This window comes from Nerophis ophidion, linkage group LG27 (genome assembly GCF_033978795.1).
Source record: "Nerophis ophidion isolate RoL-2023_Sa linkage group LG27, RoL_Noph_v1.0, whole genome shotgun sequence".
Lineage (NCBI taxonomy): Eukaryota > Metazoa > Chordata > Actinopteri > Syngnathiformes > Syngnathidae > Nerophis > Nerophis ophidion.
Window position 1 is genome coordinate 29606694 of NC_084637.1, and position 7500 is coordinate 29614193.

The following is a 7500-nucleotide window of genomic DNA, read 5'->3' on the forward strand; positions in this document are numbered from 1 at the left end:
AAGGGCACAAAAAGCAAAACAAAAACTACTAGCATGAGAGCTAGAGATAAACATGGCGTAGCGCGAAAGCTAGCGAGTAGAAAAATAGGAAAGGAGTCGTCACTTGTTGCGTGTAAAGCAAATTCGGATGCGAGAAAGAATGAACAAAAGGGGCAGGCTTAAATAAGGCAGTAATCAAGAGGAACAGCGAGTAGCAGGTGGAACTCAAATGAAACTCTGGTGACAGAACAAACAGGAACTGAGGAGGTCAAACATAACTAGAATATGGGATGATCCGGGCAGCGGATCATAACACTTTGTTTTTTTTGGCTGATATCAATAACGCAATAAAGCTCCGTACAGATGCTTTTCGACTGCGGATGACGAATGTAAAAGGAGCACACTTTAATACGTTATTGCACAGCTCAAGGGGTTGGCTTTAAAATCCTTAAAGTTCCTCGTTCCGACTGCCAATTAAGATTTCCCGAGAAGCCCCGTGGCACAAATGAGCCATTTTGCTGTATGCTGATGGGAACAGCCGCTATACCGGGTCCCCTGCTGCATATATGCAAACCTCATTTTGATGGGGTTGTTAGCACCACAGCTAATCACTCCTCAGATGACGTACCTCGGTGGCACTCGCATGTTCAAACAACGCTTGAGAGGCCTTAATAATAACTCTAACCAATGAGGCAATTTCCCACTAAACAGACAAGTTGATTTCTCGTTAAATGCACGGAACAGGTGAGATTGGCTTGGCGAGCCAGGCCGTAAATGAACACATGAATCAAGCCTTCTTAAATGGCAAAGCAAATTAAGAAGTAGCTCTTTCTGATTCGACTCGCAGCGTTAATTGCTTCACACCGGCGCGGTGCGTTCAAATGTCACCGACGAAGCGGGGAGAAGTATATTAATGGTTGCCTGCTTCGACTGAAAGGCGGAAAATGGGGAACGGGTTTTGAATGTACAAACCCCGTTTCCATATGAGTTGGGAAATTGTGTTGGATGTAAATATAAACAAAATATAACAAATCCTTTTCAACCCATATTCAATTGAATGCACCACAAAGACAAGATATTTGATGTTCAAAGTCATAAACTTCATTTTTTTTTTTGCAAATAATAATTAACTTAGAATTTCATGGCTGCAACACGTGCCAAAGTAGTTGGGAAAGGGCATGTTCACCACTGTGTTACATCACCTTTTCTTTCAATAAACGTTTGGGAACTGAGGAAAATATTTGTTAAAGCTTTGAAAGTGGAATTCTTTCCCATTCCTGTTTTATGTAGAGCTTCAGTCGTTCAACAGTCCGGGGTCTCCGATGTCGTATTTTACGCTTCATAATGCACCACACATTTTCCATGGGAGACAGGTCTGGACTGCAGGCGGGCCAGGAAAGTACCCGTACACTTTTTTTACGAAGCCACGCTGTTGTAACACGTGCTGAATGTGGCTTAGTATTGTCTTGGCTGAAATAAGCAGGGGCGTCAATTAAAAAGAAGGCGCTTAGATGGCAGCATATGTTGTTCCAAAACCTGTATGTACCTTTCAGCATTAATGGTGCCTTCACAGATGTGTAAGTTACCCATGCCTTGGGCACTAATGCACCCCCATACCATCACAGATGCTGGCTTTTCAACTTTGCGTCGATAACAGTCTGAATGGTTCCCTTCACCTATGGTCCGGATGATACGATGTCGAATATTTCCAAAAACAATTTGAAATGTGGACTCGTCAGACCACAGAACACTTTTCCACTTTGCATCAGTCCATCTTAGATGATCTCGGGCCCAGAGAAGACGGTGGTGTTTCTGGATGTTGTTGATAAATGGCTTTCGCTTTGCATAGTAGAGCTTTAACTTGCACCTACAGATGTAGCGACAAACTGTATTTAGTGACAGTGGTTTTCTGAAGTGTTCCCTAGCCCATGTGGTGATATCCTTTCGAGATTGATGTCGGCTTTTGGTACAGTGCCGTCTGAGGGATCGAAGGTCACGGTCATTCAATGGTGGTTTCCGACCATGCCGCTTACGTGAAGTGATTTTTCCAGATTGTCTGAACCTTTTGATGATATTATGGACCGTAGATGTTGAAATCCCTAAATTTCTTGCAATTGCACTTTGAGAAACGTTGTTCTTAAACTGTTTGACTATTTGCTCACGCAGTTGTGGACAAAGGGGTGTACCTCGCCCCATCCTTTCTTGTGAAAGACTGAGCATTTTTTGGGAAGCTGTTTTTATACCCAATCCTGGCACCCACCTGTTCCCAATTAGCCTGCACACCTGTGGGATGTTCCAAATAAGTGTTTGATGAGCATTCTTCAACTTTATCAGTATTTATTGCCACCTTTCCCAACGTCTTTGTCACGTGTTGCTGGCATCAAATTCTAAAGTTAATGATTATTTGCACAAAAAAAAATGTTTATCAGTTTGAACATCAAATATGTTGTCTTTGTAGCATATTCAACTGAATATGGGTTGAAAATGATTCGCAAATCATTGTATTCTGTTTATATTTACATCTAACACAATATCCCAACTCGTGGAAACGGGGTTTGTATATTGTAGCGTCCCAGAAGAGTTAGTGCTGCAAAGGATTTGTGTATTTGTTATTTTGTGTTAATGTTGTGTTATGGTGCGGAAATTCTCCCGAAATGTGTTTTTGTCATTCTTGTTTGGTGTGGGTTCACAGTGTGGCGCATATTTCTAACAGTCTTAAACTTTTTTATACGTCCACCCTCAGCGTGACCTGTATGGTTGTTGAGCAAATCTGTTTTGATTAACAGCCAATCCACTATTTTGCTCTCTCTGCCCCTACCTCACGAATTCTGCTGCGTGTGCACACCTTTACAAATGGATTTGTTTTTTAACCCCTTCTTAACCCTGGCGGTACATTGTAAATACACGCAACCCTGAATAAAAAGGCCGGACATTTGAAGCATTTAGGAAACCCCACCCGGACAGCCCAGACAGGCCCTTAAAAGAGGACATGTCCAGGGAAAAGAGGGCGTAGGGTCAGTTGAACCAAATTTGAAAGGAAATCTCAGAGGAATTAATTAATTCAATTCAATTAACATATATTTGTTTAACAAAGCGGCACGTCATGGCACAGAATATGCTGTCATAAGTCTTCAATTTGGGTAACGTCAGTCCATTGTTTTATAAACAATACTTAATTATGATCAGTACCTCCTAGGAATTCGTGATCCATGCCAAATCAACACATCCTTGAAAACAATAAAACCTCTCCCCACATTTTGGCGAGTCAGCGTTGCTTCCCCCGCTCTAATTGATCATTTTCTAATCAAATGGTTTTTTTTGCAGACAAAGAACAGAAACATGTAAGAATATATCAACACTTTATTGTTCAAATGGCACTTGTTCAGCTCAGGTTTACTTCCGGTTCCTGTCTCCAGCGCTAAGTCTTCTGGGTAATGTAGTGAATAAACAATTTGCAACACGCCTGTATCCTTACTTCCTAGTTTATTTGTATTTACATATATATATATATATATATATATATATATATATATATATATATATATATATATATATATATGTATATATGTGTATATATGTGTATATATGTATATATATATATATATGTGTATATATGTGTATATATGTATATATATGTATATATGTGTATATATATGTATATATATATATATATATATATATATATATATATATATATATATATATATACATGGGGGAGGGTGTGGCGCATTTGGGAGAGTGGCCGTGCCAGCAACCTGAGGGTTCCAGGTTCAATCCCCACCGTCTACCATCCTAGTCACGTCCATTGTGTCCTTGAGCAAGACACGTCACCCTTGCTCCTGATGGATCGTGGTAGTGCTTTGCATGGCAGCTCCCGCCATCAGTGTGTGAATGTGTGTGTGTGAATGGGTGAATGTGGAAATAGTGTCAAAGCGCTTTGAGTACCTTGAAGGTAGAAAAATGCTATACAAGTATATCCCATATAGATATCGATATATTTATATTTATATTTATATACAGTCGCTGGCATTACACTGTAGTCTCTTTCCACTCTTTCCTGTTTCTCCTTCTCACAGAGAATCGCACCTTCTTACATACGTCACATACTGTCGGGTCATACGCCCTCGCATGGGTAACATTAGCTGCGATTTTAACGGAGTAGTGCGAGTGGTAATATGAGAGAGAAAAGGTGCCAATCTGGTAACAAATGAAGGAAAAATTAACTCCAAAGAAAAATAGCAAGGGGTCCATCTTCTGGCTTCAAGCGGGAAGATGTCGAACAGGTATGCGGCTAAAGCGTTGTTATAAAAAGTAGCACCTACTGCTATTTTTTTTAGCATCATTTAAAAAGTCCCCCGCTAGAGAATGAAGAGTGCTTGAAACTGCATATCAATATCTCCGTTCGAAGCCATAACCACAAAATGGTTAAGCAACTATTTCCAGATCGTTTGAAAAAAATAGTCAACAACAAAATGTAATAATAGCAAAGGCCATACACTATTTTATTTCCAGTTATGCAGCTCATTTTTTACTCGACAGTTATTTAAGTATCTTGTGTGACATCATGCACAAAAGTGCACTTTGTTTTAAACTATTTTAGTGTCGTTCTGTGCAAAATGTGTACTTTAATTTAGTGTGGTTTGGTGACATCATGCACAAAAGTGCACTAGTAGCTAGTTTTAAAATATCTCTGACAATCTTGCACTTTCTGTTTTGGAAATGACATGAATGTTTGTGCCACTGCTTAATAACTGTTTAATGAATACACGTTTGGTCAATTGACCAAGCGTTGTTATCAAAAGTAGCACCTACTGCTAATTTTTTCAGCATCATTTAAAAAGTCCCCCGCTAGAGAATGAAGAGTGCTTGAAACTGCATGTCAATATCTCCGTTCGGTGCCATACCCACAAAATGGCGAAGCAACCATTTCCCGATTGTTTGAAAAAAATAGTCAACAACAAAATTTAATAATAGCAAAGGCCATACACTATTTTATTTCCAGTTATGCAGCTCATTTTTTACTCGACAGTTATTTAAGTATCTTGTGTGACATCATGCAAAAAAGTGCACTTTGTTTTAAACTGTAGTAGTGGCGTTCTGTTTAATTTAGTGTTTGGTGACATCATGCACAAAAGTGCACTAATAGCTAGTTTTAAAATATCTCTGACAATCTTGCACTTTCTGTTTTGGAAATGACATGAATGTTTGTGCCACTGCTTAATAACTGTTTAATAAATACACGTTTGGTCAATTGACTTAGTTGTGATTTCCTTCTCTGCATGAACGTTTAAAACAAGCATATATTAATGCAGTATGAAGAATAATTTTTAATGTAGACACATAGAATCATCATACTGCCGTGATTATATGCATCAAGTGTTCATTCAAGGCTAAAGCAAAATATCGAGACCTATATCATGTATCGGGATGTGGCTTAAAAATATCGAGATATTAACAAAAGGCCATATCGCCCAGCCCTAATTTGGTGCTGTTTATACTTCAAATTTAATTTAGATTAAAGACAAATTTGTTGCAATCATACTCTCAGCTTTTTTTAAATTAGGTTTTGGGCTCCCCCGCATGCGAGTTATTAATCTCGTAATGTCTTGTGAGCTAAACTGACTGTCATGTCTTGTGATCATGTTTTGTTTAGTTATGTTCTGTTTTGTTTAAGACTCCATTGTTTCCTGTTGCTTTGTTTCCATGCCAACCCATTAGTTTTCACCCTGTCCCCATGTCACGCACCTGTTTTCACTAATCACCACAGTATTATTTAAGCCACAGTTGCCAGGTAGTCAGCCTGGCAGCATCACCATCTATCACCCTCGACAAACCCATTATATCCATGCAGCTTTTTTTCATACCATTTTCTCGATCTCAGTTAGTGTTTTCGTTTTAGTTGTTCATAATCCTGCCATTGTGCAAGTTTTAGTTTATGTCCATAGTTTTGCCTTAGCGCAAGTTTTGTTTTCTCAGGCAAGTTTTTGTACCTCCTTGTGAGCGCCTTTCGTTTGTTTCCTTTTTTTGAGTGTCATAATTAAATAATGTATTTACCTTCACGCCTGCCCGCTCCAACTTTCCTTTGCATTCCGGGAAAACAAACCCCCGAAGTCCACACCTTGACACTGACAATATCAGCGGGACACACTTGGCCGTAGTTTCGACACCCCTGTTTTTAACAATTCAAAATGTTCTCAACGCGTAGGAACATAAAGAGTTGTTTAAGGTTGACAAACACTATTGGAGAGAGTAAAATAAACATGCAGAATATCTGCTAATTGTTGGACGACGGAGCAGACAGCGGACAATTATGACGCCCTTGGTGGTGTTTTTATCATTCTAATTAGGGCTGTCTAGTCAAATGTGATTAATTACAAGAAAATGATCTCAATAATCATGTATAACACAGATTAGTCACCAACATTATTTTATCCGCAAACGCTTCCTCACCTTTACGGCAAATGTTTACCTGCAAGATGGTGCGGGTGGTTACATCATCGTGCATAAACCAGTGCAAGGATGAAAGTGGAGACCCCGACTGGTGTGCTCACTGGCAGATTTCACTTCAAAATACACCTGGTTGATACTTTAAATACATTTGTCTCCAAATTTGGAGCAAATAAATGATGTGCATTCAAGTAAAACATTTAAAAAAATGTTTGTTTGTACCAAAATGCTGTGGTCTATATTTGAAGGCAATGTAAATTATACGAGCAAGTAATTCATTGTGATTGATCCCTTTTAATCAAAAACAGCAAGTGTGATTAATGTAGTTCAAAAATATGTACTGTTTGACGGCACTAAGTATAATTAATGTCACAATTATTAGTTTAAACAATTAAACAGTACAGTAATGTCACAATAAGCTAGCTATATATATATATATATATATATATGTATATATATATATGTATATATATATACATATATATATATAAATGATGAATGGGTTGTACTTGTATAGCGCTTTCCTACCTTCAAGGTACTCAAAGCGCTTTGACACTACTTCCACATCCACCCATTCACACACACATTTACACATTGATGGAGGGAGCTGCAATGCAAGGCGCTAACCAGCACCCATTAGGAGCAAGGGTGAAGTGTCTTGCCCAAGGCCACAACGGACTTGACAAGGTTGGTACTAGGTGGGGATTGAACCAGGGACCCTCGGTTTGCGCACGGCCACTCTACCACTGCGCCACGCTGTCCCATATATATATGTATATATACACACACACACATATATTTCTGTATATGTATGTATATATATATATATATATATATATATATATACATATATATATATATACATATATATATATATATATATATATATATATATATATATATACATATATATATATGTATATATATACATATATATATACATATATATATACAAGTATTTATATGTGTGTATGTACGGAACATACATTAGGTCAGGAAAAGAACATAGAGGTAATTTCATCCCTACAATCCCCTGCTCTTCAGGGGATCCTTTTTTCTTATTTTATTTTATTT

General features: G+C 38.2%; 1 long non-coding RNA gene across 1 annotated transcript in view; it reads left to right on the forward strand.

Moving 5' to 3' along the window:
- Nucleotides 1-7500, forward strand: part of LOC133544202 (uncharacterized) — a 158684-nt gene that overhangs the window by 57582 nt on the left and 93602 nt on the right. The window lies entirely within an intron of this gene.